General features: G+C 38.0%; 1 pseudogene; it reads right to left on the minus strand.

Moving 5' to 3' along the window:
- Positions 1-730: 730 nt before the first annotated feature.
- The window catches only part of LOC102819922, an 88,671-nt pseudogene continuing 76,096 nt past the window's right edge, over positions 731-13,305 (minus strand).

A 13,305-nucleotide genomic window follows, 5' to 3' on the forward strand; every position in this document is an offset into this window, starting at 1 on the left:
TATTGGTGAGATTAATTTGATTAATTTACCTACACCTCATTTAATGGTACAAATAATTAATATTTTAATAGTTATCCTTTCTTAATTTATGATTTTGCAATGCTAAGCACAGATAAAAATATAAAGATAAATTATTCAAATAAATATGTAGATAACAATGGAAATTATTTTCCTATTTTAATGTCATTAAATTATGTGATCTCTCCCAGCTTAGAAGCCAAATATCACGTAATGATAACTATAAAAAATATTTCTAATGATGTATTGCATGCCATTTACTTAGGTCCTCCATCGGTTTTTTTTTTTTTGTTGTTGTTGTTGTTGTTTTTAACTGAAAAGGATTTATTTTTTACTAAGACTTTATCTTGAGGACATGACTAAGCATTGTCACCACCACCCACCTCATATATCTTGTAGAAGGGTTAATGCAGTAAATGTTATAAAGTAGATATGAACATCTTGAAGGGTTGGAACTGACATTAACTGACAACAACTTTCTTCTAAGCCATCATGAAAATATTTAAGTAGAAAAGAAAAGAAAAAGGGGGACTGGGGAGCAATGGGTATTTCAGATTGAACAAAATCCTCATATGTCATCTAATATATTCGATCCTGGCTAGAGTGTAACAGAATGGCAACACACCTGCTATAATACAAAACTCCCACTACAATGCACCATACACACCTGTGTTCCAAGCCCACTCCCAGTCCCCTAATGCTTTCAACTCAACTATTTCCCAGCCTGTTGAGCCTGCTAATGAAGGAACACATAAATCTTCTCCTTAATCTATTCTTTGTGGTAAGGTTGGTGTGTCTGGGTATCAGCTTGGTAAACAAGACAGCTGAGATCTGCCAGATCATCAATAAAATCAAACAACTGAGTGATAACATAAGTGATTGAGGGACTGTTGCGATTCATTCTCTTCAGATGTTCTTCATACATTGCACAAACACCTTCCATGCATTCATTCATAGATTCATAGTCAGCGTAAATGCTCCCTTCTGGCCTATTGGTAGGCCGTATTAGCAAAACGGTGTGTAATTTCGTGCCAAACCCTTTTGCTGCAGCCACTGCTAATACTACCACCACACACGAGCTTAGCCGCAAGGCTGGCCCCTCCGTCAGTTTTATCTAACACAAAAGATTGGAACCACCTGATTTGCAAAGGATTACTTACCAAACAGCTAATAATTTCTCATCAATGAAGCCAGTATTTTATATAATATGTTACTTTCGGAGTGCTGGAGTTTTTAACCTAACTTCGTCAACATACTATGCCAAATCAAAACAAAACCCTTTGCCATCAAGCTTATTGGTTCCAACTCATCTTAACAGAGTAGAACTGCCCCATAGCGTTTAATCTCTATGAAATCATACTGTCACATCTTTTTCTCATAAAGCAATTGGTGGGTTCAAACTTAACAACTGCACATCAGGTCCCTTCAATATACTATGTTGTTATTGTTGTGAAGTGCCATCAAGTCAGCTCCAACTCATAGGGATCCTGTATAGGATTTCCAAAGAGTGGCTGGTGGGTTTGAACTGCCAACTTTGTAGTTAGCAGTCCAGTGATTATCCTGCAGAGCCATACACTGACTCCTCAACTCTAGCAAGATTCAATTTCAGATGTTGAGATTAAGTCTTTCTTCTGCAAAGCAGAAGAAGAAAACTTGTGAAAGACGAGGTAGGAACAGAGAACATGGAGATAATACTGAATCATGACAACTGGAACAGTGAACCAATAGAAAGTCTTCATGGATCTTCAGGTGGTTGCACACTCAGGGCTCAGATTCTTGTCTTATCTGAGTGGTATTTTCTGGATAGTGTAACTTGACATGCTTGACTCATCTAGGTCCCTACTGGTAGTAAGTAAGCCATAGAAGTTGCAACTCCACTCCTCTTTCAAACCATAACTGTTGCAGGGTCTACAGTATGGTGATAGGAGTTAGTTATGTGACAGAGAAAGCGTGATGTATATTTGGGGGTTGATTCAGACACTACTGCCTGAATTGTGTGGATACACATGCCTAGTTTTGTGGTCCTATATCAGACATATTTGGTTTTCACATATGCTGTGTTCTTTGATTTATTCTCTGTCAATAATCAAGTTGATGCTTTTATTTCCATTTTATTCTTTTCTTTTTATTTTAAAAATGGGTCTCCTCTAACTGCCTAACAATAGTAGTTCTTATCAATGACAGCCCTTGCCTACTCTGTCTTTAGCACTCAAGGCAGTAGCCCTTCTTTCCAAATATAGTTTGAGGCTTTGCTCAAGGTCAGGGAGTACAGTAAGAATAAAAGACTTGGGAAAGAGTCCTGGGGGCAGGGAGGGACAGGCAGGGTCCAGAACCATTGAAAAGAAATGAACTAGCAGTCAGAAATACTGTAAGAGAGATATGTGATAGTCTCCTAAGAAGTCTAGGACTTTGCTTTTAGTATCGGAAAAGGTGAAGAGAAGGTGGAAAAGAGGCAAACAAATTCCTGACCAAAGACCACCAATATCCTCTGAATGGGGTTTCATTTCTAGCCAATGGGATCCTAAGCTGTGCTGAATTGGGAAGAAGAAAAAAAAAAGTCAAGGTCTACTTTAGGTTTGAGCAAATCCTGATATTCTGTTATCACTCTGTTATCTCAACATTGCTATTTTTTAAAATCTTTGTAAAATAATACCAGGAGATTTAATGAAAATTAAGTAAGTTGCTGTGTGTTTACTCTCTATATATACGAATGAAGTGCTGTGCTAATATAAGAAGTTCCTTGGTGGCATAAATGGTTAAGCATTTGGTTGTTAACCAATAGGTTGGTGGTTCCAGTCTACCCAATGGCACACTAGAAGAAAGGAATGGGGATTTACAGCTGAAAGGTCACAGCTATAAACACTCTGTGGGGCACCGCACGACAACACATGGGGTCACCAGGAATTGACATTGACTTGATGGTAACTGGTTTACTAATATAATTATAGCAATATAATTTTCACATTACTTCCTGCCCTCAGTGTCTCTATCATTTACTGTATAAGAATCTGCCCTGGCACCCAGGAAGCTTCCTGCTCTGCTCACTCATAAGGTCTATGAGTACAGAAATGTTATGTATTCTCAGGAGCAGGATGTCCTTGCCTCCAGGGTAGCTGTTGTTCTTACTTAGTCCAGCACTCCAGCCCTGCCAGTTCTGTGGTCTTGGCAGACATTTCAGTAGCTGCATTGTTTTCCTTGGGACCCATCTCAGTACAGTCCAGTTCCAACAGTCCTTTTAAGAAGTTTCCTTCAACTTCTTTTTAAATTTGATAGTCTTCCTTCATGTGACTTCCTCATTTCCTTGTATGCTCTGCGTTCCTTTTAATGTTCAGATGAGTTTGTACAGACTGTTGTGCTCCTGGTACAATGTGCCTCTAAGATACGACAAGAGAAGACTTATCACTGCTTTTCACAATCAGTTCTCTTCTACTCTGATTCTTTCTCTCTGAAGTCCTTCAACCTCTATGTTTTATATCAAAATCTATCCCTTTTAAAACTTTTTGTTTGCAAATTTTTTTTTTTTTTAGTAAAATTGCTTTTTTTTCTTTTAACATATAGTTGTATGAGTTTTATATGGATCTATGCACAGATCTGTGTAATCACCACTACAATCAGGAATAGAACAGTTTGGTTACCCCAAAAAAAGTTCCTGTGTGCTGACCCTTTGTAGTCACAGTATCATTCCACACATTACTCCTTGTGACCACTGATAGGTTTTTATATCATTATAGTTTTATTATTTTGAAAATGTCATATAAATGGAATCATACGGAAGCAGCCTTTTGAGGGTGGTTTCTCCCACTCAGCATGTTTTTGAGATTTATCCAAGCTGTTCACTGTATCAATAGTTCATTATTCTTTACTTCTGAGAGACATACTGGATGTACCACAGTTTGTTTATCCACCTGTTGACAGATATTGGGGTTATTCCCAGCTTTGAGGATCAAAAATAAAGCTGCTATGAACATTTGTGTGCAGATTTAGTGTGAAAACAAGTTTTGCAATGAGTACATTTTCATTTCTCCAGAGCGAGGATTAGGAATGGGATTGATGGGTCATGTGCTAAGTATATGTTTAACTTTATAAGAAACTTCTAGTTGTTGTTAGGTGCCATGGAGTTGGTAGCGACACATAGCGACCTTATGCACAGCAGAACGAAACACTGCCCAACCTCACTACTGTTGCCACGCTTGAGCCCATTGATGCTGCCATATTGCCAGTCCATCTAGATGGTGGTCTTCCTCTTTTTCTCTGACCCTCCACCTTACCAAACAGGATATCCTTCTCCAGCGACTGGTCCCCAAACTACAAAAAATTTCAGGTAATTTTTATTGCTTTTAGTAATATTAAAAAGATAATAAAATTAAATGAAAAAATCAGAACTTGTGGTAAAATTTGTGTAAATTTTCAGAATTTGTGTAAAATGTTGCTCAACCATATTATCAGTAAGGAGCCCTGGTTGCACAATAGGTAAGGGCTCAGCTGCTAATTGAAAGATTGGCTGTTCAAATATACTCAGTGATCCTGCAAGAGAAAGACCTGGCTATTTGGTGCTGCAAAGATTGCTGTTGTTGTTATTGTTGTTGTTGTTGTGAAGTGCTGTCGAGTCGATCCCGACCCATAGTGACCCTGTATAGGGTTTCCAAGGAGCGGCTGGTGAGCTTGAACCATCGACCTTGTAGTTCAAACGGCTTTGCAGTCTGACGCATTAACCTACAGCACCACACCAGGACTCCGTTGCTGTTAGGTGCCATCAAGTTGGTTCCAACTCATAGCAACCTTATGCACAACAGCAAAACACTGCTGGGTCCTGGGCCAATCTCACAATCGTTTTTATGCTTAAGCCTATTGCAGCTGCCAGTCTACCAATCTATCTCTGTGGGGTTCTTCCTTTTTCACTGACCCTACGCTTTACCATGCATGATGTGTTTCTCCAGTGACTGGTTCCTTCTGATGATATGGTCAAAGTACGAAAGATGAAATCTGGCCATCCTTGTTTCTAAGAAGCATTCTGGCTGTACTTCTTCCAGAGATTCAAGCCGAATTCAGGAGAGGGTATGGAACAAGGAATATCATTGCTGACTTTAGATGGATCTTGGCTGAAAGCAGAGAATGCCAGAAAGATGTTTACCTGTGATTTATTAACTATTCAAAGGCTTTGAATTATGTGGATTATGGCAAGCTATTGACAATCTTGTGGTTGTTGTTAAGTGCCATCGAGTCACTTCTTACAACAACTCTGTATAAGGTTTCCAAGGAGGGGTTGGTGAGCTTTAACTGCCAACCTTGCAGTTCAAACCAACCTTGCCATCCAGGGCATTAACCCACAGCGCCATATCAGGACTCCCTTCATTTCATTTCCACACAACAAAGTGGCTGGAAAGTTAAAATGAAAGTTAAATTTTAGCCTTTTTTCTAATGGCATGGTATGGCCTACAGAACAGTAACTGATGGAGAGAATGAAGATTTTTAATGATTAATATAAAATCATCATTAAATGTAAATACTCAGGTAAAATGAAGAGAAAAGACCTGAAAGCGACAAATCACTATTGTAGAGACTGAGTATTCCAGGCACTTAATTGTGCTCATGAGGAACCAGTACATAGACCAAGAGACAGTTATTCAAAAAGAACAAAGAACACTGAATGGTTTAAAATCAGTAAAGGTGTGTGCCTGGGTCCAAACTGACCTTGTGGTCCAAACCGACTTCGCAGTCCAGCGCATTAGCCCACAGCAGCACACCAGGACTCCAGTCAATTGGCTAACCCTACCTCTTTGAATCTATTCTTAAGATCATTCCCTTGAGTGGTTTTTGTAATTACTGAAACAAAATTAACCCCAAGTAGTAGTTCTGTGAAGAAGATCCATACTACTGATACATTATTGTTAAACTGGTGAAATCCAAAGAAAAACAGAACGTTTTTAAATCAAGAGGAGAAAAACTTTCAAGTACATGGAGCATCATTATGATTAAAGGCTAACTTATCTGAACAATGCAGGCCAATGCTGCAGATTGTCATACTCAAACTACTTAAAGAAAAGGAAAAAAAATAAACTTTAACCACAAATTCTATGCCCTGAAAATTTTTGCTTCAAAAACGAAAGCAAAAAAAATCTCAGAGAATTTGTTTTTAGTCAATATGCCTTCAAAATGTACTAAAGAATGTCTTCAGGCTAAAAAAAAAATAATACCAGACAGCAACATAAATCTGCAGGAAGAAGTAAAAAGCAATGGAAATAACACATATGTAAAATAAGTATAAAGATTCTATTAATATGTATTTCTCTTACACACAGAGGGAACCTAGATTCAGAGGGTGTGGAGGAAGGTCGAATCTCCACTGAGTAGTATCCGATCTGTCTAGGCCGGGCTGATGAAAGGAAATGCGGATAGGTCTCTTCTGATACAATAGTGAATAATTGTTATCAGGACTGATTGTGAGGGTTGGAAAAGTAAAGGTAGACATTTTGTAGCAAGGAGGGGAGTGATTAACTTTTCAGTCTAGGAGTAGAGGAGGAGTGGAGGTCCCTGGGACCATCAAGGGAGAAGAGCGGAGAACAGGACCCTACCCAGAGAAGCAGTGATGCCTGAGATGGAGGCAAAGACGATGACATGGAGAGATGGAGCAGCTTGGCACTTTAGACACAGAAAGGGAGAGGGGCTGTGTGCTGACGACCGGGGGGCAGGCTTGTAGTGTATACCCTTTGGCTGGTAGATGATGCATGGAGGGGATTGTAACCATGGCAATGAAATGATATACAATAGGATGAATGTAAAACTAATGTTCTCCCATGTGAAGTATCACATAATTCACAATAAAACATTAAAAAAATAAAATAAATAAATAAATATATGTTTTCGTTAAAAAATGTAAGATTGTATGAAGCAATCATTTGTTGTTGCTCCTCCTTCTTCTGTTTCTCCAGGTTAATAGAGACCAAATATTGCACCTAGGATGGCTGCTTGTAAACTTTTAAGACCCTGGGCACCACACAATGAATCAGGAGGTAAACAGAAGGACTAAAATTGGTAGCTAGGCCAATAATCAGAGATGTCCCATGAAATCATTAACCTAAACCTCCAAATCAAGTAATTAAATTCCGTTAGGTTTTTTGTTGTACATAAGCAGCTACAGCAGCTACTGTTTTTTTGTCAATGTTGTAAATACATCTATCATACAAGGTTTGCCAATTCAACTTTCTACAGGTATATAACTTATTTAGTCCTTGTGTGGTACTGTTGGATGGGCACTGGACTGCTAACCACAAAATCGGTGGTTCAGGCCCACCATCTGCTCCTCAGAAATCCTATACAGAATAAAGTATGAGTCCGAGCATATTCGATAGCACTAAACAACAGCAACAACAACAACTTATTGGAAGCAATTACAATAATTAACTGTGCAACCCAATTCTTAATCAACGTCACATTTCCATCACTGTTAGCACCTCTCTTCCTCTGTCTCCCACCCTTGGTAACCACTAATAAACTTTGTTCCAGGGCTTTGAACCAGTTTAGTGTGCTTAGTCATGGCAAATGAATCAACACCATAATGTACGCAGATCTTTCTAACATGGGTTAACCCAAACAGTAACTGAAGCAAAAAATTACTGGTCAAAATCCTGCTAGAAACTTAATCTCCATCCTAGAAAACAAGGGCAATGTGACCATTGCACAGTTATCAAATCTCTTCACCAGCTGAACTGAAAACAGCAATGTTGGCTCAAAGATGGTGGCTGATCATGTATCTTAGAATGTGTGTCGTTCTCCACAGCGCTGACAGTAATTCAATGTCATGTATCAGGCTCCAGAAAGACCTCACTTCCACATCTCCCATTCCAAGACTTCAAACTGTTCCAGTTAGTGTTCCACATCACTCAAATTTAAACATTCCGGTCTGCTTTGGTTTCGATTTGTCATCCATAATTGAACTAGCTCAAGCAGATTCAAAGCCCTGCCTTGTTCTCCATACATTTTTCTTTTCTTGTCTTTTTATATAAGTAACATTATACAATACTTGTCTTTTTTATATTGCCTTGTTTTCACTCAGTGTGGGTGCTGTAGGATAAACACTGGATTGCTAATCAAAAGATCAGGGGTTCAAACCTACCTGCAGCTCTTCAAAAATCCTGTATAGGCCTGCTGTGAGTCGGAACAGACTTGATTACACTTAACAACAAAGTCATCCTGCTACATCCATATTATAGTATGTAATAAGACTTCATTTCTCCATTGGTTGAGTAGTAGTCCAATGTACCACATTTAATTTATCAATTCATCTGTTTATCAGCACGTAGGTTGTTTCCTCCTTTGATTGGTTGGTTATGTGCCATGGAGTCGTTTCCGACTCATAGCGACCCTGTACAGGGTTTCCGAGGCTGTAAATCTTTACGGGAGCAGAAAACCTCATCTTTCTCCTGTGGAAGAGCTGGTAGTTTTGAACTGCTGACCTTAAGGTTTACAGCCGATTCGTAACCACTACGCTACCAGAGCTCCTTGTTTCCTCCTTTGGGCTATTGTAAATAGTGCTACAATGAACATTTGTACATAACTATTTGAATCAGCATTCATCTCTTCATGCACAAGAAAAGACTATTTTTTCCCAAAAGTTCTATGTTTATGAATGAATTGTTTTCATCCTTAGTGCCAGAATCAGAGTATCTAGTATTAATTTTGGTCTTCATTTCTGAGTACCAAGCCATCCTGGCTTCTAAGGAACATTCTGACTGTACTTCTTCCAACACAGATTTATATGTTTGTTTGGAAATCTGTGGTACTTTTAATATTCGTCTTCAACACCATAATTCAAATGCATCAATTATTCTAAAGTCTTCCTTATTCACTATCCAAATTTCACATACATATGAAGCTACTGAAAATACCATAGCTCAGATCAGGCACACCTTAGTCCTTAAACTGACATCCTTACTTGCGCAGCAGATTTGCATAATGCAATGCATAGTTTAATTTCTTTACTGCTGTGTCCATGAGTGTTGATTGCAGATTCAAGCAAAATGAAATCTTTGACAATTTCAATCTTTTTTCCATTTATCATAATGGTATTTGTTGTTCCAGTGATGATAATTTGTTTTTCTTTACACTGATGTGCAACCCATAGTGAGTGCTGTGGTCTTTGATCTTAATCAGTATTTTAAATCCTCTTCACTTTCAGCAAGAAAGGTTGTTTCATCTGCATATAACAAGTTTTTGAGTCTTCCCCCAATTCTCATGCCATGTTATGCTTCATATAATCCTGCTTCTCAGATTATTTGTTCAGCATACAAATTGAATAAGTATGGTAAAAGAATACAACCCTGACACACACCTTTCCTAATTTTAAACCATTCAGTGTCACCTTGTTCTGTTTGAACAACTCCCTCTTTGCCTAAAGTAGTTTTCTGCTGTTGTTGGTTCTCTATCCAAAGAATTACCTTTAGTATTTTTTGTAATGCTGCTCTGGTTATTTTAAATTCTTTTAATTTCTGTTTATCTTGAAATGTTCTGTTTTCATCATTGCATTTGAGGGGCAGGTTTGCTGGGTATATCATTCTTGGTTGTCATTCTTTTTCTTTTTCTTTTCTTTTTTTTGCAGAGTTTTGTATATGTCTTCCCATTGTCTTCTTGCCTGCATGGTGTCTGCTGAAAAATCCAAGCTGAGTTTCATTGATTCTCCATTGTAAGTGACATTTTTGTTTTTCCTGAGCTGTTCTTAGAATAGAAAGTCAAAAGAAAGAAAAATTGCTAAACACAATTAGAGGAAGGGGTGAAGATAAGAAAAAGAGACCTAGAAGTTGTCAAGAAAATTCAAGAGTAAAAAAAATAAAAGGAAGAAAAATAAAGAAAGAAGAAGGGGAAAGAGAAACAGAGAATAGAAGGAAAAACCAAGGCAGAGATAGAAAGGATTACAGACAGGGAAGGAGAAGAGAGGAAAAAGGAGAAGAAAGAATTTACAAAAAAAAATAATAATAATAAAAGGAGTTAAAAACAGGGCAAGTGCCAGACCCAGAGAGGAAAAAACTTTAGTGGGCATATTTTGGTGCAAAAGCATCCAGAGAAGCCGTGTTTTCAGGGCTAAATTCTGATCCAGAGGTGCATTTCATGAGCAGAAATTGTTATTAGTGTGATTGTTCTTGTTGTTTGGTGCCGTGGAGTCAGTTCTGGCTCATAGAGAGACCTTATGCACAACAGAATGAAACACTGCTTGGTCATGTGATTAGAATTCTTGAAATCTGGTTCTTGAAGGCATCGCTGGCCATGGTGTTGGTTTTCTCATTAGACCAGTCCAGTAGCATTTGTGGTGTTGTTCTTGCATTCTTAGACTTAGTCTTCCTTTTAACTCTTCTAATGATTCTGTTGGTGTTGGTTCCAACTCATAGCGACCATGTATAGGGTTCCTATAGAGCAACTAGTGGGTTTGAACCACCAAATTTTCAGTTAGCAGTCCAGTGTTTATCCTACAGCACCACGCCAGCGTTTGCCTTATTGTCTTCAGCAAGTTACTTTCTGTTTAAACTAGTGTTAGATTAGGCTAGCTTGTTTTATCAGTCCTCACCAAACACAATTTTTCTTTCTCTTATTGTTAACACATGTGTGTCTTTCATTGTTGTATCCATTGCAAAAAGGTTAGATGGTATTTAAAACTTCTTGTCAGTTATTTAACTTAGATTGTTTCTTCTATATGATGTAGCCTTGTAGGAAATTTCAAATTCTATTTAGATTATCATAAACATTTCATCATTTGGATCAATTCATTTTATTATGGAACATTTGGTAATTTCCAGGCTTTTATTATTTAAAGTAATGCAATAAATACTTATATGCATGCTACTTTTTAATATTTTAATTGCATTCTTAGGATCATACCTATGCATGGTTTTTGTATATACTATTACATTGTTTTTCAAAATATTTTCCTGATATACAGCCACAATATTCCATGCCTAGGACATAGAATATTTATGGAGAATTGTTATGCCCATCACCTTCCTCTTTTATCAGAAAAATAATTCTTTGAATAAAAAAGGCAGATCTTATTTAATTCCTTTAGTTTTAAGACTGTGACCCAGAGTTCTCTATGTTGTGTTCAATTTGACTGTGTTAGTTAAAGAGATGACATCAGAATTCCATGCAGCCAACACATTCTGTTTTCATATCTATAATTCTTAATGAATATTCCATTAATTGAACTATGTATCCCCAAAAAATGTGTATCAACTTGGCTGGGCCATGACTCTCAGTGGTTTGGCAGCCATATTGTAATGTGTGATGATCCCCTATGATGTGATCTGATGTGTTAAACCACCCAGTTGTAAGAAGATTAAGAGTGAGAAGCAGCATCCTTTATACTACCACACCCCTGATCAAATGTAAGAGGAGTTTCATACCTTTTGGTGTGACGTGCCATACCTTTTCTCATACTAGATGTAAAAGGAGAGAAAAGTAAGAAGAGAGAGGAGTGCCTACTACCACTAAGAATGAAGAGCCAGGAATGCAGCATGTCTTTGGACCCAGGGTCACTCCTAGATCTAGTGAAAACTCTTGCCAAAACAATTCTGAGGAATACTGGGCCAATAGAATTTGGGAGATAAGAACCTTCCTCCAGAGAGAAAGCCTTCCCCTAGTGGTAGTGTTCTAAATTCGGACTTCCAGGCTCCTTAACTGAGAAGAAAAAAATTTGGCATTTCTATTATAGCAGCACTAGATAACAAAGACAAAAAATTATAAATGAAACAGAACATATGAATGGACAATTTTGTATTAATACAATGAATACTTGTTTAGAATATATTATGTATGGTCCACTGTTTCTGTGTTTATGTATAGTTCTTGTTGTTAAGTGTCATGAGTTAGTTCCAACTCACAGCAACCTTGTATAGGATTACCAATGAACAGCTTCTGGGTTCGAACTGCTGACCTTGTGGTTAGCAATCCAGTGCTTATCTAGCAGCAGAACAAACTCCACACGTCTGTCAGGTTTTCAGACCTACATGTTGCTATTATGCTCAAAGCTTTATCACTAGTGCTTTAAATACCATAAGGGTCACCCATTATGGACAGAGCTTCCAGACTAATACCAGATGAGGAAGAAGGAATAGGCAGTCCACTTTTGAGGCATTAGTCCCTGAAAATGTAATGAATAATATATAAGCATAATGTCATTCTCCATTGTCAGGAGGTCAGGAGGGAACAGTTGCTGGAAAAGGATGTCATGCTGGGTAAGATGGAGGGTCAGACAAAAAGAGGAAGACCCCCAATGAAATGGATCTGCTAAGTGGCATCATTGATGGCATTAAGTGTGGCAGTGGTAGTGAGGTTGGCCCAGGATCAGACATTGTTTCGTTCTGCTGTGCATGGGGTCTCTATGAGTCAGTTCCAACTCGATGGCACCTGACAACAACAACAACAATATATAAGCATGACCTGATATGCTTCTGGAAGATGATTAGCCCCTCAAGTTGGAAGGCATTTAAAGTAAGACTGAGGAAGACCTACTTCCAAATAGTAATAGTTGTTGTTAGATGCCATCAAGTCAGTTCTGAATCATAGCTAACTTAGGTACAACAGAACAAAACACTGTCCAGTTCTATGCCATCCTCACAATTATTGTTATGCTTGTTCCATATCCTCACATGAATCCAACTGGAGCTTTGCAGTTCCTGACAATGTACTGTCACAGTTGTTTTTAAACTATTTTTAGCAAAAGTGTACTTACATCTGATATTAATGATGGTGCCAGACGACTTTGCATTCTGTTGGATCACCTCTCTTTGGAATTGGCATATTCATCTCTACCAATCAGTTGGCCAGGTAACTGTCTTCCAAATTTCTTGGCAAATATTAGTGAGCACCTCCTCTGCTGTTATCAATTTATTGAAAGATTTCAATTTGTATTCCATTAATTGCCAGTGCTTTGTTCTTTGCCAATATCTTCAGTGCACCTTGGAATTCTTCCTTCGGTACCATTGATTCTTGATCATATGCTACCTCTGAAAATGTTTGGACATTGACCATTTCTTTTTGGTACAGTGACTCTGTGTGTTCCTTCTTTTGATGCTTTCTGCATCATTAAATATTTTACCTACAGAATCTTCAGTATTTCAGGTTAAAACTTGACTGTTTTTTCCTCAGTTCTTTCAGCTTGAGAAATGCTGAATGCATTCTCTTTTGGCTTTTTAACTCCAGGTCTTTGCACATTTCATTATAATATTTGACTTTGTCTTCTTGAGCTGTCCTTTGAAATTTTCTATTCAGCTCTTGGACATCCTCATTTCTTCCGTTTGCTTT

The sequence above is a fragment of the Chrysochloris asiatica genome, unplaced genomic scaffold, assembly GCF_000296735.1.
Source record: "Chrysochloris asiatica unplaced genomic scaffold, ChrAsi1.0 scaffold00138, whole genome shotgun sequence".
NCBI classification, from domain to species: Eukaryota; Metazoa; Chordata; class Mammalia; order Afrosoricida; family Chrysochloridae; genus Chrysochloris; species Chrysochloris asiatica.